This window comes from Grammomys surdaster, unplaced genomic scaffold, assembly GCF_004785775.1.
Source record: "Grammomys surdaster isolate TR1022 unplaced genomic scaffold, NIH_TR_1.0 328, whole genome shotgun sequence".
Classification (NCBI taxonomy): Eukaryota; Metazoa; Chordata; class Mammalia; order Rodentia; family Muridae; genus Grammomys; species Grammomys surdaster.
In genome coordinates, this window is record NW_021604747.1 from 1503191 (window position 1) to 1526767 (window position 23577).

The window sequence follows — 23577 nt, forward strand, 5'->3', positions numbered from 1 at the left end:
TAAATCATAAGTATTAAAAAGCTGATATGACGCTTTAAAAAAATGTTAAACATAACCAAAGAGACACAGGATGATAAAAGTACAGAGCTGAAGGAGTGGGAGTTGGGGACCATGAATCACACAGAAAGCACCTTCTAGGATAGTAATCGGGACAGTTTTAACTGATGGAATAATGTTCCATTCATTGTAGATTTATTGGCCTGACCACAGAGCAATTACTACAACCTTAAGAGAACAATTAAGGAAACATTTTGGCTCCCCAAGTCTAAGGACTGAATCATCCATTTTATTCCCCAAGGCCTCAAGGTCACAAGGCCTGGCTGTGGAGAAGTTTCTCATTTTTAAGTGCCTCATATTAATCAAACTTCATTTAAGCTCAAATATACTAGTGCACATACTAGTTTAGGAACTGGATATTGCAAGCCCATAATCCCCTACTAAAAATTGTGGGGACACATGAGTGTTGGAATTTGCACTTTCAGATTTTAGAAAAGTAGTGAGATAGAAACATACACACACATACTACACACTACACACACACACACACTACACACACACCACACACACTACATACACATACATACACACACACACACACACACACACACACACACACACAACAACTCTGCAAGGCATCCATAATTAAACACACTGTTAAGCCTGTAGCAATATATATTAGTGTCACAACACAGCAGGCAAATCAAAAATCTGAACAGTTTTATTTCAGTTCAGGCTTTTGCCTCTGAATGACTTAGGTAGCACATTTTAGATTTTAAATTCTGGAGCTCTATGTAAAGGATTTTTAGAAACATTTGTTTGAAGAATGCCATGGATAGGAATGTGGGAATCTAAAAATCCACTGAAATATAGGGTAACAGTTTTAAAACCAACCCCTATTGACTGCCCAGTTAGTGAGCCAACAATCTGAAAGAAAGTTGCTTGTTAACACTATGGTAATAAGCAACATAGTAGGAATAATTTGCAAAGTATGAAAACTACTTTACAAAGTTCTTTACTATTAGGTTAGGAAGCACCTACATGCTACCTGCATGAGAGTAAGCTGCACACAACAGCTGCACTGAGTGAGGAGGACAGAGGTAGGTGGAGGATGCTGGGAAACATTTCACATCCTTTGAAACATCCTTTGAGATTATAATGAGAATAGTAAATTATGCTGCTGGGGTTAAAACTGCAGCAGTCAGAGCAGCAAAGAGGACAGTGTAAGAAACAGATACACACAGAGGAAAAAGTATGAAGGGAGAGAGGGACGAGAAGAGACACAGATACAGAAGAGCTGACTCTCAGAGGCAGAACACAAAGAAGTCAACCCAAAGAATAGCACTCAACAGCCACTGTCAAGGTTTCTTGACAGCTTCCAGAGACTGAACTTGGGAAAAGATTTCTTCCTTTTATGAGTAGGTATTAGAAGGCAAGTTTCTGAGAGGTTGAGTTTTCAGAAGAGAACCTTGATGCACATTACACTGCAACACCACGCGGGAGAACTGACTGTGATACACCTGATCCCCTCTTTCCATGTACCTCACCAACATGGCAGGAACAAAGTCATACAGGGAAAGCAATGATGCCAGAGAAAAAAGAGGCTGTGATGGCTTTAGAGCTGTCTAGGAGACAAGCTTCTGGGAGGAGGTTAACTAAGGAGGAGAGCCACACGAATTGGGCTGGGTGCTGGGAGAACACAAAGGATGAAGGAGCAAGCAGGCTGGCCATCAGCGTGGCTTGTGATCTGCTTCCTGACTGGCTGCAGTATGAGCAGCCTCTCATACCCACCAGACTCCCCTCAAACCCCTTTCCTCCCTCAAGTGGCTTTTGCCAGGCATTTTGTCACAACAAGAAGAAGAGCAACCAACCAGAGGCCAAGTGTAGATGCAAGCAAAGGACATTCCTGGAGGTACCCAGTTCTGCCCAGCAAGGTCAGATGTCTGCTGGTCACTTGAGGGAACAGTGTGGGCAGAATGCAATCACAGGCCAAGGTGACTGCTAAGTCAGATGCTGGGGATGAAAAGCCCATCGGCTGGCTCAAGATCCTTAATCACAGCTACTCACATCTGTGGGGTGAAGGGCAAGCTTTGCCAAGAATACTGAAGTTAATATGCTGGCATGCATGTTTCAGGAGGTGCATGAAAAGGCGAGGTTTCCCATAACGGTGGTATGGTGCTCCACTGCCCAGACCACTAAAGATAGGAAATAAACTGGTGCATGATTGGAAAAGTGAAGCAAAGAGTACAGAACCCCAAAAATGGGAGAAGGAGGAGGAGACACCACACCCAGAAACTACTTTAATGCCCAACAGTAAGCTAAGAATAATTCAAACCCAATGCTTGGTAGCAGCTGTAAAAGGAAATGACAAACTGATACGGAATACTCTCAAGACATGAGGTTTTTAGGGGGCACTATGGGGCACTATCTCATCACTTAAAATTTCGAAGTCTGAGAGTGCATACCAAATACACCCCTCAATATGACAGAAGGGTTCTTAGAGGGGCCTCTGTGGGATGGAAATAGCTATGGGAGCAAAGAAGCTGAGTCACACAGAAGCTTCTTCTTGACACCCTCTACCTGTCTCTAGGGAGATACTAAAAAGTAATTTGCCCAGTGAACGAGACACTTTATCTGTACGTATCTAATGAGTATGTCTGTGAGCATACGAATGCCATGGGGAGCACATGGAGGGCCGAAGACAACTGCACAAGTGGCTCCTTCTGTGACATGGGGTCTGAGGCCTGAGCTCAAGTTGTCAGACTTGGTAACAGGTGCCTTTACCCACTGAACCACCTTACTGGCTCCACGGTGGCACATGAATTGGTTTCTCAAGGTGGGATCTTTTGGGCTACTTGTGACTGTGTGATTTTGCATACATGACTGCATTTAGAAACATAGAATGGCTCATGCCATCCATTTATTTATTTATTTATTTATTTATTTGTTTGTTTGTTTATTTTGACAAGAACTGATGACCAAAGAGGTAATTTAGTAACCTGGCAGGAACACATCACTGTCTCTTGAAGCTATAGATGGGGAAGTATAGCTCACCTCCCCTCAAGGACAGCAGGAACCCAAGCCTTGCTTCTCTACACATTTGCAGTAAAAGTCAGTTATGCTAGAATAACTACAATTTAAAAAGTGAGTTTTTAAACAGTAGGAGTCCTCAGAAGAGATGAAGTGCCATTCTGTATTTTTAAACTTTGAGCACTGGGAAAGCATGGCTGTGGTGAGCCTTTCTTGGCAACACAAAGGCAGTTCAATGCCCTGTCCTCACAGGCTCGTCACAGACCCCTCACCTGCACTACTAAGCTCCAGATCTTAGAGAGCTATGCACTGAAGAACAAGCAGAGATTTCTACTGGCATTTATAATTTCTGGAAATTCTGCAAAATTAGTTATAACAGAGTTAAAGAGACTCATAGGATCCTTAGGTACTAAAAACATGGACTTTTATTAACTCAGAGCATAAAAGACTCACTCAGTAAAATTAATTCTGTAGCATTATTCAGTGAAGAGTACTTAATATTCAAATTTTAAGTGTGGGGTATTTTTAGTATTTTAAGGATATTAAAGTAGCCATTTTGAAAAGAGACATCTCCAGCTGGTGAGAATTGATCAAACTGTGGAATAAAGGGAAGCGGGGAGGTGCTGAGTATTTCCTGTAGCCTGAAATCTATAGCAGGCATTTTAATTGAACCCATATTTAACTCCAAGAAAAAAATCATTGCTCCCCATTTACAGACTAGGAAAAGTGAGGCCAAAGAGAGAGCAAGCAGAGTCCATATAGCCACGGACTGACTATGTGTGCAGCATGGCCTGACCAACTCCTTTTGAAGGAGCAACTTTCCTTCCCTTCCCTTCCCTTTCCTGGATCTTAATCATTCCCAAACTAGGTTACCATTCCAGAATTTTAAGGACAAAAAAAAGAAGACAAACTGAAACTAAAATGGCTTGTCAAGTCTGTGTCCCAGTAAATGATATTTTTAGGAAGTTCATTATTAGATAAAGCTAATTTTTGTAAAATTCAGCTGTGTGGAAGGAAAGAAAGGTAATTTTTAGAGCTGAGCTTGCCACTTACTGCCATGGGATTCTGAGAATTCCACAAAGGCTGGAGAAAACTGTGGAGAATGAGCAGCATGTGTCTTTCTTTCCCTCTTTCATCAGCAAAAGGCTGGCTGTGCGGGGCACTCCTCCATGTCCGTGGTAGGAGGGATCAACCAGGGCTCAAGAGCTCCAGCCTGCGTGTATTCTCATTATCAAAGTCTTCAAAACACTGGCTGCACCCTGAGGACACAGGACACAGGCTCACAGGATGATTCTCTAGACTGCTGTACTCTAGTCCCTTCCTAGTCTCCAGGGCAGAACTGAGGAGGTCCTGCTTTGTTGATGTTAAACAGGATGTTCCTACCCACCATGTTCTTGGTTTGGTGAAAGTTCCTTTATTCCACCTGCAGAGTTAGAAGGTGCTTTCAAATAAACTGGCAGAGACATCATTTGAGAAACTGTTCAGGTTTTAATTTTACTAGATTGAAAAACAAACAAACAAACAAACAAACAAACCAGTTTCAATTTGTTGGGGTTTAGATTCTCCTTCCACTTTCATTTGGCTTTGAAATAGGAAACTTCAGTTGGGGTTCAAATTGTTTTCAAGATAGTCTCTGCTTAAAACAAATACGTTAAAGCTGGGAAGAACTCTAGGATAAAAGAAATAAATCAAAACCCAAATGACCACAACTCATTTTGTTTATAGACTATAATAAACACACTAGCAATGTGCTCAGCAGCACAACTTTTGAGGGACACAGGATGACAACACACTGAGTCCCTGCACTATCACACTGTGAGTGACACACTATGACAACACACTGAGTCCCTGCACTATCACACTGTGACAGCTGACATCATCATCACCTGGACCCACACTCCAGGAAATGTAAGGAACACAAGAAAGCACATTTCCAGCTGAAATCCGAGTCTGTTGTGCACAGTCTTCCTGGCACACCTGCCCTGCCCTGCCCCGCCCCGCCCCGCCCCGCCCCGCTCTGCTGAACTGAGCTTTCAGGTAACAACTCTCCTCTCTCATGTCAACACTCATAACCAGCAGGCTTTTCCACACGGCAAGGCTGAACAGGTAGACTTAACTGTCTCTCTTTTAATAAGAAAGAGAATTCTCACTTTTTGAACAGTTATATGTCTTTATCAGTACTGTGTTTTAAACATTATCTTAACACTAAGTAGTATTTTATATGCTTTATCAGTAGATCCTCTTTCTCCTGCCAGTAAGCAATCATGAAGCTTCTGATATTTATTTTTAGTAGAAAGAAAAAAAAAAAAAGAAACAAACTGAAAATCTTATGGCATGGATGGAATAAGTCTGACTTTTTATAGCAGTGCTTCTTTTATGAGAAGCAATTGAGGAAAGGGAGGAGAAACGTGTTAGTAAGAACTGCTCAAACCCTGCCTCTCCTTGTGTCCTTGCCCAAATCTGATCCACCCGGACAGATTTTATTCCCAGTGGTCCCCCATCCCTAGTTGTCAGTTGAGTAAGTGCTAATTGGATTAACAATTCAGTGTGAATAGGAGTTAACATGTGCATTTTAAGGAGCCGAGTTGTGGGGATACCTCTCTTTAATTCTGTTTATACACAGCAGGGAAGAAAGCTACTGGCTTGCAAGGTCCACCAGGAAGGAAGGCTGCTGGTGGGGTTTGGGATGCTCACTGGCTACATTTCTGTAGGACAGTAGAGGTTAAGATGGTGGCCTGGGGTAGGAGAAAGAGTTTTGATAGTGCCTATTTGTAGATTTAGTAGTTTACTAATTAAATAATTAAGAAATTAGTTCAATAGGACAGGAGACATGGCCCAGGGGGTAAGTAGAGGCCTTGTGGCATAAGCCTGACCTGAGTTCAATGGTACAAGGAGAAAACAATGTTTAATATGTAGCAACACAGAACTGTTCATGACTACCACATGTATGCACACTCGAGCCAACACGTATGCATGGCACGTGTCTAGAAGAACACAGCAGTAACTAAGAGAGTGACTTCAAGAAAGCCTGAGAACACAAAGAAGGATTGGACATCAAAAGGGAATGGAAGTCTACAATACAGAGTAAGTTAGATAAGCACGAAGACCAAGGAAAGAAAAGGAAATAAACGTTCTTCTTAAAGAATTTAAAAGTTAATTACTTCAAATATCAATGGTAATAAAAGAAAATATTTACACAATGTGGCTGGCTCCTGAAACTTAAGTAACTATTCTTTAGGGGAGCTAAAGCTTGTGCTCCAAATGAAAAGTAAGTTTAGAAGGCTTTTTTAGTTAAAATACCTCTTAGGAAATATCAATTTCGATGAGTTTCAAGTTTTTCCATGTCAAAACTCTTTTATAGTTCTTATTTTTGAAAGGATATTTTATATAAGAGCTTCAGATAAGAAACACTGACAACCATATAAGGAACACATTTTGGTTTTTAATTTATCCTTGGCAGAAATAATATATAGCAACATAAAAGCTTACTACTGCTCTACAACAGTCAAACCTACAGAGCTTGGAGAGTGCAGGCATTTATTGAAATGCGAATAACTTGTCACAGAAACGTCTGGGCATGAGATTTTCCATCAGCCAATGAAAATGGCCATTTGTTTGCTTTTAAGATAGGGTTCCATGTAGGCCGAACTGGCCTCAAGCTTACCAGGTAGTAGAAGATGACCTTTAACTCTTGATCCCAGAAGCCCTACAGCTGCCTTCCCAGGGAAACCAACCGAACTGGATTCTACCTGTACTCTCTACACAAGGGCTAGAATTACATCTTTTCTATCTAGTATTTCAACAGTAGTTACAATAGTTAAGTGTCTGTGATGAGGAACAAGATGATGTCTGATAAGGAAAATGTGAGGCTAAGTAAGGTTCAGCGTCAGGCAGTATATTTAACAGAACTCACAGCAGAAGGCTGGGTGTTTCTTACTGTTCATCAAAACATCATCATACAACTTTTTAACAATGGTACTATTAAAAGCGAGATCCTAGTACCACAAAGATACTATTTTATTCTGTAATTTCAAAAGTAAGTTTATACAGAAAGGAGCATTTTGGAGGAGTACACAAACTGCATTTACAAGGTAAGGACTGGAAGTGTGCGGCTTAGCGATGTAAGGACCTGTCCAACATGCCTCAGAGCCTGGACTCAACCCCCTGCACAGATCAAGGAGAAAGGGAGTGAAGAGGAAAGGAGAGGGGCTTTCTAGTATAGCCTTACAGATGCTTTGTCTTAGCTCCTGATTTATCTTTGACTCACAGTGATTTACAGCTTTTTTTGGTTGCACTTTCCCCTACACCTCAGCTTTTATGCCAACAGCTTATGATTTATAAGTACCAATGCATGAGGCTGCGCAGCTGTGGATCTGTTGCAGGAAAAGCAATTCCTTCTGACTACCTCACTGTTTCCTAACACTGGTTGTCAAGCCTTGCCTGTGGCTCTTTAGTCAAGACACATGTTTCTTTATGCTAAAGAGCATATGCTTATGGGTACCTAGAATCCAAGACGGTGTAGGTAGTGAAGGAGAAAATGAAATGCCAGGCACTAACTAGCACAGACAGAATGGGACATGCAGTATCCTTTGGTGAGAGTGACTGGGATGGCGTTGTTAACAAACATCTATAGGTCCTGAGCTACAACTAATCACATTCTACCTGCATCTATGGCCACACTATCCGGTGCATGCCTGAGATCAGATTCTGCAAGAGCTATTATAGGAACAAAGTCACCCAGATTTGAAAACTTTGAGTACTTTGGATTCCTTTTTCTTTGATTTTTGTCTGGTTTTTCCTCCATCAGTGTGTTTATTCTCCTTCGATGATAACTACTGAGTTTGGCTGAAGTAAACATGTCTCATCAACTGGCTGGGAATAGGTGAGAACCTGTTTCTACAGGAGATAAACGATTATAAGGTCTACCTGTACTGTCCTTGCCTGTCTGTGTATATATGTGCACAGGTAGACACTCTGGGTCCATATCTGGCTTCATGGCTGGGTATTCATGAACACTGTCAGCACATCCTAGGTTAGCTCCATCTCTATTCTCTTATGGCACCTGCTCCAAGTAGCCCACCTTGTGCTCTCCACTTATACTGCCTAGTTAGAGCTGGAGAAATCTACCTATCATGAATAGTAGCTAATGTCAAAAGCTTGAAACTTCCAGTCTCAAAAGCTTGCCACAATCTACTCCATTGTTTGTCTGTTGTCTTTGAACTTTGCTTAGTCACAAGGGCTCATTCAAGATTCTCCAAGTTGCATTTCCCATGCCTCCGATATTCTCAGGGGCATGTCTCTCTTGCCAATGATTGACAAGGATCTCATCAGAAGTGGCTTCTATATGGGAGAATATTCGCCATCCTTCTTTTTGTTTCCATGTTTCCTTTCTGTTAATTATGCTCCACAAGTAGCATCCCTTCCAGGATGGGACGGAAGGTGATGCATCAACAACATACCTGTCTCAACAGGGTAAAATACAGACAGATCTAAGAGTGAGGAGATGGAAGACTGCTGACCTCACTCTGTACCCCTTCCTCTGCTCTGCAGTCAACACCATAGAGATCTCCCAGCTCTCAGGAGGCCTTCCTGGACCCTTCTAGGTCACCGTGAGCTGTCCTCCTTTTCTGCTTTAATTGACCATCATGGCTTTTGTCTCTATACTAATATACTATCTGTCTCTTCCCACAAAAAAAGTAAGTTCCATAAAGCAAGAGTTGTTTCATCCACTTCGAGGATCTCATCCCCTAGATTACTATCTGGCTGTTGCACAATGCAGTATTTACTGACCAAAGAGGTGAACTAGGAATTCTAAACCATATTGTCTTGCTTTCTTTCTCTTATTTTTTTCCTGACCATATAAAAAGCACAACAGTAGTAAGCAATGAAGCTTTGTCTTTTGCTGCAGCTATAGCCCTGCTCCTTCCTCCACAAGAACGTGTTCTGTAGGCAGAATGTACACTTCTTATGTCTGGTTAGGAGCTTCCTTCCTGCTCTTCCTTCCACCTCCTCAATCCTGAAATCCCATTATGTCAGGGATAAGACAGAATGCTTAATTTGACTTCATTTTTCCACTCTATTTTTAAATTAACACTCAATCTATGGTTGTGGAAACTAAACATTTCTTGCAAGGCCATAAAGCCGAAAAGAGCTGGATTTGAATCCAGATCTACACAGCACCAAAGCATTTCTCTTGTTCTAAACACAATAAACTCACTAAGTTGTTTTGAAGTTCATTCTTTTACATATGTTAGTTTCTTTCAGTGGATCCATCAGGTTTCCAGGGAGGAGAGTAACTGTTAGTGAATGCTGGTCTTCTAGTTCCAACAGCAGTTCATATCATAGCTTAGGCTAAACAAGCAGGTAGTGGAGCCTGCATACAGCAACCTGTAATGTAATAGCATTCGAAGGGCAGGCTTGGCACCTAGGGAAATGATTTTTCACATTTTTACTTCTGGTATGCATGCCAGCCTTGCAGCAAATTACTTCTAGTTCCAGCTGTAACTGTGCATGTGTGTGTGTGTGTGTGTGAGTGTGTGTGTGTGTATGTGTGTGTGTGTGTGTGTGCCTGTGTTCCTTGGCTTGTATGTAGGAGTCAGGAGTTGTTTGGGTCCTGACACTCGAGCAATGCTGCAGCAGGTGAAGTGCAGACTCTTCTGAGGGGCTCCACACCTGTGCACAGTGCTGGCCAGCGAGGTATGCAAGGGTTCTGCTTTTTCAGTTAAGCTTTCATCCTCATCACCCTTGTCTACTTAAGAATATGACAGTATAATAGGGAATGTTCTGACAACTCACAGAAATTCATCTAGATGAAATAGTATTAAAAATCAGTAATTGGCAATGTTCGAACAGATTAAACAAAATGGTAGGCAGAAATCTTAATTAAAATGTAATTCTTCAGAAACATATGTTACCTAATATGAATGAACTATATCACAACTTGTTTTCTATTTTATGATAGCTAAATTTTTCCTAATTTTAAAAAAATCACAAGATTTTGTTGATAGTATATCTTTCAAAAATAAATATTGTTTTTTAAAGCATCAAAAACCAGAAATGTGTTAAAAATATTTTAAATTACTTTATCAAAACCCAAACAATCATAAATTGCTCTGCTGCTTTCTGTCTTTGTAGCAACCAGGATCAAGTTCAGAACTTTTAAGCACACTAGTAAACAAAAAATTCTGCCACTGAGCTAGACCTCAAGCTGAGTAGCACTTTCTAACATAAGCTGGATGCTGGAATTTTTGTAAATATCTTTAGGATATTGATGTAAATTAATCTGAAGACAAGAACAGTATGCCAACATTATTAAAAGCATTGCCAGATTTTTGAGTCTCTAGTTCTACCAGTATTACAATTTTAAAACAAAAATGTCTATCTTATATCCATGGCTTGTATAACAACCTAAAAACCCCTATCGAACTACTTGGCTTTTATCCCTGTTCAACTCATCACACCCACCATCTGCATAAATAAAGATGCAAGCATCTGCTATATGGCAAGTGGTCTCCAGGGCAGATGTGTGTTCCTCCTTGTGTTCATGTCACCAAGGCTGGATACATTATTAGAACAGATGTACACAATCTCAAAGTGTTGTGTCCCACAGTGAAATGTCTCCAATTGCTTTCTATCAGAATACATAACTGCTATTTACACCTGCATTTATGATAATGATAGAACTCAGCAGGGGTTCTGACAAGCGAGATGTGATGCTATGAAATATATTTACATCGTTAATTGGAATTCCTGGAGACTATGATGCCAAGCAGCCATACTGACAGTAACACATGCCCAAGTAAACTGTCTGCTTACCATGCTGGCTTTTTAAAGTATAGGTATGTCAAAGTACTGATATTCTGAATTTACTCATAAGAATATTTTAAAATCTAATATTTTATTCCAAAATAAAAATAAGCTTCCAGCTATGGTCTACTCTATTATTTTAGGCCACCCAGATCATTTCCACCTAGCTGTATAAGGATATAAAAGGATATAAAACTAAGTGTGTGTGTTTCCCATTTGTCCTTCTGTCAACAGAATAATGTATTGATAATGTACAGCAATGTTTTTCAGAAGTTACTGCACTGGAAAGTCTCAATTTCCAACATTAAACAGTTAACTAAAACCAGCTTGGGATGTCATTTGTATTTGGTCGGCAGCATAAAGTGGCACAAAGGTCCAAGAGCAACACTCAGACCATTCATTAGGATCAAATGTTTCCATGTGAAGCTCATATCTTTAGGGCAATATTGGTAATGCATGTGAATGACTCCCTCCCCCACCACCCAAGGAGGTCAGGCCAAAGAGCAGAGTTAACTGCTACACTGGAGGCACAGAATACAGTGGTTCTCCTTGCTACCATTAGTGCATGCAAGGGCTGAGCCTGAGCACTTACAATAGCTTTCTTTAAAGCTTTCACTAAGCTACAGTGCTGTGGTTACTGTTACAGATGCACTATCTACTTTACTAACTTGAAATTTAAAATGTCCCAACCTTCAGTCATTATACCTTGTGTTTGTACATAGCCGATGTCTGTGTGTGTGCATGTAGACAGAGGCACCATCCACCTTTTTGAAACAGAGTCTCTCACTGGCTGGGAGCTGGATAACTGGGATACACTGACTGCAGGTGAGTGTGAGCCCCAGAGGTCTGCCCATCTCCAGTGCTGGGATCACTCCCACTTCTTGTCTCCCCTTTATATATGGGTCTCAAAGTTTCAATTCAGGTCCTCAAGCACTTTACCCACTGAGCCATCTCTTCTTGACTAAATTCATTTTATTCTGTAAATTAACTTAAGATTTCTATTGAGTTCTAAAGGAATTCACAAGGAACATTTAAAGTTGATTTTTATTAAAGATTCTGTATTTACAAAGTTGTCCATATGGTAAAATTTATTTGTAACTCCCAATCCAATGCTCATGCCATTCTCCGACTTACACACGTGAGGAGTGAAGAGAAATCTGAGCTACGTGACGCGCAGTGTTCACAGCAGAGGTCAGGCAAGGTGATGCTCTGCCTTCGCGTCTCAGCCTTTCTGCTATAAATAAGAGTTCTGTTCATGGTCTATTTAGCACTGGGGCTTTTGTATTCCGGATTTGTTCTTGGTGAGTCACTATTGAAAATGGCTCTCAGCATAGTGCTGAAGCACTGGCCCCGTGTTCCTAGACACAAGAAAGCTGTAATGTGTCTTTTGAAGAAAGTGTGAATGACTGATACACCTTTGCTCAGCATACAGGATGCTGCTGGGTCTGTGAGTTTGGTGTTAATGAATCAAGTCTATTAAACTGGGCATCTTTAAACTGAAATATGTGAAGCAAGGTTATTGATTGGTTGCTGTGACCAAGGCCCACAGAAAGTAACTGTGTATCTCCAAAGGGTGGTGGTTCCATGTTGGCTGGTGCAGTGTTCTGGAGAATTCAGAGTAAAGGGGCTATAAATCCCATCAGTTACCCAGTCTGCCCTCACATTCCAGTCTGCAGCCCTGCCCATCCTGCCCCTGTATACAGAGGCCTGCTGTAAGCCAAGGGCCCAGAGCACACAAGAGCTGGCTAAGTGCAATGCTTCCTTCTTTCACTGGAATGAAGATAAATCTTATTTACCAACAAAGAGATTACGGGGAGAGAAGAGGGAGGAGAACAACTCCAAGAGGAGGAAAAGAAAACATTTTTTTTGTAGCATGTTAAAAATGTACAGCAGATAATGAGGCAATCGATGACTTAGTAAAGGCCTTAGGAAGCAGAGCTCATGCTGGCTGGCAGCTGGGGCTGCTGACAAGGGCAGGTGCTGGCTGAGCCCAAACTGCTTTTGCTCTTTGCTCATTGCTTAGCTCTCTGCCTCTTTGAAGGCAGTAAACATTTGTTAAAAGAATATTTGCTTCTACTGACCTTAGAACCCTATCTAGTTTGGTGTTTCATTAAAAAGCAAAGATTGAAACATTTTCACAAAATCTGCTATGATTTATAAGCATGTTTTGGGATCTGAGCATCCACAGTATAATTCAGTAGACATCCAAGATCCCATTTCATGGCTGTGAACTTTTAACTCTGCTGAGGGAGAGAATTCATCAGGAATTTTATAAACAGTCCAAGATGAGTAAGATCTTTTATCTTTAAATTAATAAAAAGAGGAAAATATTGACTAATTATTCCAACTATTTTTTGAGGTCTAAAATGTCAGAGTCACAAACACAAATAGTTTATGTCTGTAAGAGGTGTACAACCACTCATGTATAGGACACATGAGGACATCTTTCTGACACTACCACAGCATTCTATTTACTTTATCTCTTTAACAATGTACTATAGCTTACTTTGGTACTTACTTTGTAGCCCAGGCTGCCCTGGAATTCACTATCCAGCTAACTGACCTTAAACTTATGGCAATCTTCCTGTCTCATTTTCCCAAGGGCTAAGATAATTATAAGTATGAGCTATCATACTTGCCTATTATTTTTTTTAAAAAATGGTATTATTACTATCATCATCGTCGTCGTCGTTGTCATCGTCATCGTGTGTGTGTGTGTGTGTGTGTGTGTGTGTGTGTGTGTGCGTGTGTGTGCTTGTGTCAAAGGCTGATGTTGGGTCTCTTTCTTAATCATGTTCCACCTTCCTTTCTTTTAAATTTTATTTATTTTTATGTGTATGGATATGCCTGTGTACCACATGCATGACTGTCCTTGGGAGGTTGGAAGAGGGTGTTGGGTTTCCTGGAATTGGAGTTATATATGGTAGTGAGCCATCATGTGGGTGCTGGAAACTGAACTATGTGCCCTGAAAGAGCAGCAAGTGCTCATAATCTCTGAGCCATCTCTCCGCCCCTTAGCCAGCTTTTTTGACATGAGTCCTGGGGATTGAACTCAGGTCAAAATGCATGTGCAGTAAGTACTTTACTATAGTTTCTTAGGCTTTTAAAAGTATATTACTGATCCAGAAAGGCCTTTAAAAGTATATTACTGAACTAGCCTCTAAAAAAAGAATTCACATATGGATTCACAAGAAAGATAGTAACAGCAGTGGCTCTGAGTCAGACAGTCTACAAATGGTAATTGGATAACATGTGCTTAGCTAAATGCAGTGGTCCTGAAGGGGATGACTCAGACGTACAGTGTCTGCCTTAAGGCATCTGCACTCTCTACTTCCACTTCCTATTCTCATTAAGTAGAAACAGCACTTAAAATATGAAAATTCTATTTAGGTTGATCAAATGTTAAGGCAAAGATCAGAAAGGTAGCATGAGAATGTATAGCAAACACTTCCTACCTGCAGGTGACTTGCCTAGACCTCAGCAAAACAAAATCATGAGCTTAACAAACAACTGAATTCTTACAGAGTCTCACAAAACAGAGCCTCCAGTGGATTTAAAGGAGGACAGAACTTCAAATTCCCCTCACTTTATCCAAAGTGTAGATTTTAATGCCCAGTAGGCATGAACAGAGTAAACTCTTCTCAGCACAAAGACTACCAGTCAGAGACCTATTTGACAATGTGGTGTGGTGTGGTGTGTGTCAGTTAAACAAAACTAAATAAATGCACTTGTACTTTCTCTTTTCTTTTCTCTCCTCATTTCCCTCCTGCACCCTACATCCTATACTGCCCAAGCCCTTTCTACCTCTCTCTGTAACCATCAGAGCTTGCGACACAGTTCCTGATGAGAACCACCTAGGCTATCATTGAACTGGCTTTCAACACATATCTCCCTTAGGTGATAGTATGCTAACAGAATACTTTCCTTCAGTGCCAAGATTCTGCTAATGATATCCTATATGTGTTTATAAACCTGAAATTTAAAAAAAAAACATATTTATAATGAGTCATCATTATTTGGTTAGCTCTATTAATCAGCATTTACTTAATAAATGGAGTGTGCCCTGAAAACTCAGGTCACACATTCTGTTTTCAGAGACAGGGATGTAAGCAGAATCATAACAAACGAATCTAGTATCTTTCTTGTTAATATAGTAGTATTAATCAGGAAACTTTTGAATGAATAAATTAATAGAAAACTAGTTACTCATGTAAAATTGCTTTTCTTTCCTTGAGCAGTTTCCCATAGTATAATTTATGTTGACTTAAAATGACCTTAGGAATTCAAATATGTAATTTAGTATTGATCAGAAAAGAAAAAGGAGATGATCAAACAATTATTAGCAATCTATTTTGTAAGTTTATATGGTGACAATGGAGACAAATAATGACCAGGTTGAGACAGATTTGGGTTTAAACCAATGGCTTATTGGTTGGCAAAAATTTTTCATTTTCTTGAGCCTTTAAAATAAAAATTACATTCAACTTACTATGAGGTCTAAATAAACAAAGGATGAACAGCTGTAGTAAAGTGACCATCACAACACACTGGATTAACCGTCTTTTCTTTCTCACTTGTTACTCCTACTTCTCTATCAAATTCCAGGTGTGGGGCTTCAGCAAAGACCAAAGAGAAAGTTCCTGGGGATGCTGAGTGTCTAGGAGACGCAGCGGGATTCATCTGGAGGCCAAGTCAAAACTGGAAACCAAAATTACATAAGAACTCAGAGTCAGCATAGATACAAAAAACCCGGAGGCCAGGCAAAACAGATAAGAGGTGAGAGAATGGTATGCTCTATTTCTCTACGAGCTAGAAGGCTGTACACAGTTCATTGATTAGAGATGTATCACAAAGATTTGTAACATCTTAGAGCTAAAAAAGGATGTTGATAATCTTCGACTTCAAATTGGAAAGTGAGGTTTAGAGACAAAAGGAACTTGTCTGAGGTTTCACAGCTTCAGGGGAGCACACAATTAGAACAGGAGTCCACTTTCTGAATAGCTGACCCATTTGTGTTTGTTTGTTTGCTTGTTTATTTTTCTTATGCAATTCTGCCTCTTGTTTGTACAGATAAAGAAGTAGTACTAGTAAGGACCCTGAATAGCAACTACTACTACTGGCCACTTCAAAGGATATCCACCAGAGAATTCAGAAAACTCATGGTCTTCATTTCTCCTTAGGACTTGCTCCTCTCTCTCATTCTTACATCTTTTCCTGACTTAGTGTACAGAGCTTAAATTCTGTGTGAGTCTCAAGGGAAGTGATTTCATCATGTATGGATGAAGTCTAAGACATGTAGTCTGTCCCAGCTTACTTGACAATGGGCCCCTAAGATTATGCTTAGCTTTCTAGGGGGCTAGACATCCCTAGCAGGAGGCAGCTTCTTGCATATCTCATTGATAGGGCAGGCTCTGTTTTAATAACAACCATGAAGAGTGATGGTTGTAAGTACTCACTCTGTTCAGCAACATGTGGTGATGTATATAAATTATCTTCATTAACCTCCACATATCCTATACAGTGGGATTTACTATCTTTATTTTACAGAATTACAGAGATGGGTACACGTCACACGATGCACCTAAGACTATAAAATTAAGAAGTAGAACTGAGTTACAAATCCAGCTTCCATGCTTTGTAAGACTTAAGACACTATCTTTTTAGGGGTAGAAATTAGTGCCTGTCATAGTTATTTTAAGGATCTTTATAGAAAATTCTCTTAATAAAATTATGATCTATACTAAGATTATTCAGTTTTACAGTATGAAAGATAATATCCTTTTTAATACTCATGTCAGAACTTCTTTGCTGTATAGACTAAGCAAGGGAAAAGGAAGATATGTTTTCCTCCTACATGTCAGTTTATTCTTTATAAAGGAAAATGTAATTAGTATTTATTATAGAGTATATTTCTACCTATAATCTGTTTTCTCTGAACACTCTAGAAATTTCTGTTAAAAAATTAATCATGGTAGGTATAATCTATGTATGGTATTGACATTTGATCTTCTAAGGAAACTGAGGTGGGCCAAATCCAAGTTAAGCTCAGAGACAACATGGTCTCAAAAAAATTATAGACCCTTCCTACATGTCATCATCTACAGGTCCCTCTTTCACAACATCTAACCTCTCTCTACCCAGTCAGATCTTCTCCAGGGTAGATCATGGTGAATCTCCTTGATACTCCCAAGCCAATTCAGCCATCCCAATCTGCCATATCTAGCCTGTGTCCTACTTTGTCTGGCAATGCCTGTCTGCATTGCAACTAACTTCTGAGCTTCCTCCTTAACCATTACCAACCCACAGGTTCCTACTATACCATGTCCATCTTCCCTACCAAGCTAGATTGATCACAACTTTCTCCAGGGTCTAGAGTTGTGGGTCTGTTTGACCCTTCCTTCTACAACCTATCAGATACAGTCTAGATCACACATTTAGTGCTCAGGCTTAGTCTAGCCAACCCTGCCTGTGCCACAACAATCTCTGGGCTTTTGCCAGGATCTACCCTCCCTACCTTTCAACTCACAGGCACCTTGCATGCCATAGTCAACATTTCTACCCTGCAAGATCTACCTCCACACTATAGGCTTGAACCAGGAGACACATTCTGTATACTATCCTAGTAGTCCTCTCTGTCCATCTGAATTCATTCCTCCTAAGTGATTTCTAACCTCTAGGCCCAACTTACCTGTATATCTCTTTTTTGGCTCCAACCTGCTCTGTCCATAGCAGACTTAGACCAAAAGAAATACACATGGCCAGATCTCATGGAAAAAATGTAAACAATATGAAATATCAAGCCAGTATCTTCTCTTTAAAACCCACCAGCCCTGATTTCCCAAGGAGAAATACCTAGATGAACACTAGGATGCCAAATTTAAAATAACAATCATAAACTTCATTAAAGAATTCAAGATATTTAAGACACAAAGAAAAAACTCAACTAAATTATAGAGAAAGAACTTAGGGGAGAACAAACCCTGAATTCAAGATATTTAAGACACAAAGAAAAAACTCAACTAAATTATAGAGAAAGAACTTAGGGGAGAACAAATGCCTGAGTAATGGCTAAAACCCCACAAATGTAAGGATATGGAAATGATAAAGGCAATGAAAGATTGAGAACAAAATTTGATAAGGAGATAGAACCACTGAAGAAGAACTCAAGCTGAAATGAAGATGAAATTGAAAACACAATTAGCAACTACAAAACTCAAAGGAAAGTCTTACAAATAGAATAAATCAAGCAGAAGACTGATAGGGTTCAATAATAAAGTCTAGATCACATAAGACAGGAATATGAAAAACACCCCCACACACACACACAAATATGAACATACAGAAAATGTGGGAGATGAGAAAAAAGCCTTCAAATTATAGGCATAGATGAGGGAGGAAAATCTCAAGTCAATAGAACAGACGAGATTTTCAACAAGATCACAGAAAAAAAAAAACTTACCCCAAATAAGGAAAGACATACCCATATAGACACAAGAAGGACACAAAACACCAAATGGACAAGAAAAGAAAATCCTCATGGCATATCATAGCTAAATCACTAACTATACATAAAAAAGAAAGTATATTGAAAGCTATAGGAAAAAATGCAAAAACCCTGTGTCACATATAAACAAAAACCCATAATGATTTATTAATGGAAACTTTGAAAGCTAGAAAGGCCTGGAGCAACACATTCCAAGTCCTAAAAGACCAGGACTACCAGCCTAGACTAATATACCCAGCAAAACTATCTGCCATAAGTGAAGAAGAAAGAAAGATATTACATAATATAAAGAGTCTAAATTTTTATTCAACAAACTGAACCTAAATACAGAAAAAAATATTTTGAACTGAAGAGAATGTCAAGAGATTATGGAAAGAAAGAAATATGAATCTATAATTAGTAAAACACAAAATACAACTGAATAGAAACAACACTATTAAAAATCAACATGAAGAAGGCAATTAGCAGACATATTTCAACATCTTTAAATATCAATGACATGAATTCTCCAATCAAAAGACACAGGTTAATTGAAGGGATGGAGAAACAAAATTTATCCATCTGTTGTCTACAAGAAATACATCTTACCTTTAAAAATAGTCATAGCTTTAGAGTAAAAAATGGACTAAAAGTATTCAATGAACTATCATTATTCCAATTTCTGATAAAATAGTCTTCAAACTAAAACTTATCAGAACAAATGAAGAGGGATAATCAAAGGAACAAGTAACCAACAAGAATTATCCTAAACATGTATACATCAAACTCTGGTGCATCTGATTTCATAAAAAATGTTATTATTTGATTTAAAGACACAGATTAACATCAGTTCAATAATACTGGGTGATTTCAATACCCCACTTTTTCCAATAGGTAACAAAAAATAGAGAAACATCAGAATTGCTTGACATCACACATGACATGGATCTAACAGATATGTACAGATGATTTCACCCAAACTCAAAAGAATTCACATTCTACTCTGCAGCACATAAAATCTCTATAATAGACCACATCCTGGGGCACAAAACTAACCTACTAAACAATCCCAAGCCAACAAAACAAAACAAAACAAAACAAAACAAAACAAAACAAAACAAAACACCAACCAAATAAACAAAAGCTCAAAGCTTTACAAAATAAAAAGACTGAAATAACTTACTCTATCTGAATACAATGTAATAAAATTTAAACTTGGGCGGGAGTGGGTTGTGGGGAGGTATCCTGGCAGTCCTGAGCGAAGCAACACCACAAAGTCACACTGTGCAAGAAACCCCACACAAGAGATTTATTGGGAAGGACATAAGAAAGTGTGTCTCTCTTCTGGGGCTGCCTCTGCGTGGTAGAAAAAAAAAAAACCGGCAAAGAATTGAACTGGAGGTAGGCTTTATACAGGGTTTCTTGGATCAGAGCATTCCAGGGTAGCTTAGAATTGGTGGGGCTTTGTGGCATGATCTTGGGGTAAGCTCAGGGACTGGTGGAATTTTGTAACCTGATCTTGGGCTTTTTATTCTGTAGGATGGAGCTTGGCCACTTGCATCTCAAGAGTCTGGGTCTGGTTGTTAAGGCCATTGGAGTGTTCTGTGGGCAAAGCCTCGTGGTTGGGGGTCCTCAGAGGTGGGGCCTAGCCACTCAGTGCCTTCAGAGGATTACAAATTGGATACCAAACACAGCTCTAATAAACACATAAACTCATAGAGATTAAACAGTTTATTATTAAATTGATGAATGGGTCAAAAATCAATAATGAAATAAAAACATTTCCTGAAACTAATTAAAAATGAAAATACAGCACAACAAAACCACTGAAAGCAGTTCCATGAGGAAATTTATAGCTCTAAATGCCTACATTAAAAACAAAATCATTTCAACCAAAAGTTATCAAAAGAGATACGAAAGGACACTTCATACTCCTCAAAGGAAAAATCTACCAAGATGAACTCTCAATTCTGCTTCAAATGCAAGGGCACCACATTCATAAAAGAAACTTTACTAAAGCTCAAAGCACACATTGCACCTCACACAGTAATAGTGGGGGATTTCAACACCCCACTCTCAGCCATGGACAGATCACAGAAACAGAAACTAAACAAAGACACAATGAAACATAACAGAAGTTATGGACCAAATGGATTTAACAGATATCTATAGAACATTTCATCCTAAAACAAAAGAATATACCTTTTCCTCAGCACCTCATGGTACCTTCTCCAAAATAGACTATATAGTTGGTCACAAAACAGGACTTAACATATACAAAAAGATTGAAATAAGCCCTTGCATCCTATCAGATCACCACGGACTAAGGCTGGTCATCAATAATAACAAAAAAAAAAAAAATGGAAAGCACACATATACGTGGAAACTGAACAATGCTCTACTCAATGATGACTTGGTCAAGGAAGAAATAAAGAAAAAAATTAAAGACTTTTTAGAATTTAATGAAAGTGAGGACACATCATACCAAAACTTGTGGGACACAATGAAAGCAGCACTAAGAGGAAAACTCATAGCTCTAAGTGCTTACAGAAAGAGACTGAAGAAAGCATATACTAGCAACTTGACAATACACATGAAAGCTCTAGAACAGAAAGAAGCAAACATACCAAAAAGGAGTAGATGGCAGGAAATAATCAAACTCAGGGCTGAAATCAACCAAGTAGAAACAAAAAGAACTATACAAAGAATCAACAAAACTAGTAGCTGGTTCTTAGAGAAAATCAACTAGTTAGATAAACCCTTAGCCAGACTAACCAGAGGGCACAGAGAGAGTATCCAAATGAATAAAATCAGAACTGAAAAGGGAGACATAACAACAGAAACTCAAGAAATTGAAAAAAATCATCAGATCCTACTACAAAAGCCTATACTCAACAAAACTGGAAAATCTGCATGAAATGGACAATTTCCTAGACAGATATTAGACACCAAAGTTAAATGAAGATCAGATAAACCTCCTAAACAGTCCCATAACCCCTAAAGAAATATCAGCAGTCATTAAAAGTCTTCCCACCAAAAAAAAAAAAAAAAAAAAGACCAGGAGCAGATGGTTTTAGTGCAGAATACTATCAGACCTTCAAGGAAGACCTAATACTAATTCTCTTCAAACTATTCCAGAAAATAGAAACAGTAGGAACACTACCCAATTCATTTTATGAAGCCGCAATTACGCTCATGCCTAAACCACACAAAGATGCAACAAAGAAAGAAAACTTCAGACCAATTTCCCTTATGAATATTGAAGCAAAAAGACTCAATAAAATTCTCGCAAACTGAATCCAAGAACACATCAAAACAATCATCCATCATGATCAAGTAGGCTTTATCCCAGGAATGCAGAGAGGGTTCAATATATGGAAATCCATCAACGTAATCCACTATATAAACAAACTCAAAGGGAAAAAAAAACACATTATCACCTCACTAGATGCTGAGAAAGCACTTGACAAAATTCAACACCCCTTCATGGTAAAAGTCTTGGAAAGATCAGGAATTCAAGGCCCATACCTAGACATAGTAAAAGCAATATACAGCAAGCCAGTATCAAACTAAAAATAGGGAGAAACGTGAAGCAATCCCACTAAAATCAGGGACTAGACAAGGCTGCCCACTCTCTCCCTACCTATTCAATATAGTACTAGAGCTCATAGCCAGAGCAATTAGACAACAAAAGGAAGTCAAAGGGATACAAATAGGAAAGAAAGAAGTCAAATTTTCACTATTTGCAGATGATATGATAGTATACTTAAGTGATCCCCAAACCTTGACAAGAGTACTCCTAAAACTGAAAAACAACTTCAGCAATGTGGCTAAATATAAACTCAACACAAACAAATGAGTAGCCTTTCTCTACTCAAAGGATTAACAGGCTGAAGAAAGAAATTAGGGAAAGGACACCCTTCACAATAATCACAAATAACATAAAATATCTTGGTATGACTCTAACCAAGCAAGTGAAAGATCTGTATAACAAGAACTTTAAGTCTCTGAAGAAAGAAATTGAAGAAGATCTCAGAAGAAAGAAAGATCTCCCATGCTCATGGATTGACAGGATTAATATAGTAAAAATGGCCATCTTGTTGAAAGCAAATTACAGATTCAATGCAATCCTCATCAAAATTCCAATTCAATTCTTCATAGAGATAGAAAGAGCAATTTGCAAATTCATTTGGAATAACAAAAATCCAGGATACCAAAAACTATTCTCAATAATAAAAGAACTTCTGGGGGAATCACCATCCCTGACCTCAAGCTGTACTACAGAGCAACAGTGATAAAAATTGCATGGTATTGGTACAGAGCCAGGTAGGAAAATCAATGGAATAGAAATGAAGACCCAGAAATGAACCCACACACCTATGATCACTTGATTTTTGACAAAGGAGCTAAAACTATCCAGTAGAAAAAGGATAGCATTTTCAACAAATGGTGCTGGTTCAGCTGGAGGTCAGCATGTAGAAGAATGCAAATCAATATATTCTTATCTCTTTGTACAAAGCTCAAGTCCAAGTGGATAAAGGGCCTTCACATAAAACCAGATACATTGAAAATAATAGAAGAGAAAGTGGGGAAGAACCTTGAATACCTGGGCACAGGGGAAAAGTTCCTGAACAGAACACCAATGGCTTATGCTCTAAGATCAAGAATTGAAAAATGGGACCTCATAAAAATGCAAAGCTTCTGTAAGGCAAAGCACACTGTCAATAGGACAAAATGGCAACCAACAGATTGGGAAAAGATCTTTACCAATCCTACATCTGATAGAGGGCTAATATCCAATATATACAAAGACCTCAAGAAATTAAGACTCCAGACAACAAAATAACAAATGGGGTACAGAGCTAAACAAAGAATTCTCAGCCCAGGAAACTCGAATGGCCAAGAAGTACCTAAAGAAATGTTCAACATCCTTAGTCATCAGGGAAGTGAGAATCAAAACAACCCTGAGATTCTACCTCACACCAGTCGGAATGGCTAAGATCAAAAACTCAGGTGATAGCAGATGCTGGTGAGGATGTGGAGAAAGAGGAACACTCCTCCATTGTTGGTGAGATTGCAAGCTGGTACAACCACTCTGGTAGTCAGTCTGGTGGTTCCTCAGAAAATTGGAGATTGTATTACTTGAGGACCCAGCTATACCATTCCTCGGCATATACCCAAAAGATTCTCTAACATATAGTAAGGACACATGTTCCACTATGTTCATATAGCCTTATTTATAATAGCCAGAACCTGGAAAG

At 39.1% G+C, this 23577-nt stretch overlaps 1 protein-coding gene across 4 annotated transcripts in view; it reads right to left on the reverse strand.

Annotated features, from left to right (window-relative positions):
• Znf438 (zinc finger protein 438) overlaps positions 1 to 23577 on the reverse strand; it is a 181287-nt gene that overhangs the window by 4853 nt on the left and 152857 nt on the right. Inside the window, exon 5 of one of the 4 annotated variants that reach the window (XR_003712771.1) lies at positions 15173 to 15531. The exons of the other annotated variants lie outside the window; for them this stretch is intronic. The gene's annotated coding sequence lies outside the window, so the exon portion shown is untranslated. Of the gene's footprint in view, positions 1 to 15172; positions 15532 to 23577 lie in introns of those variants that run through there. 4 annotated transcript variants of the gene reach the window in all.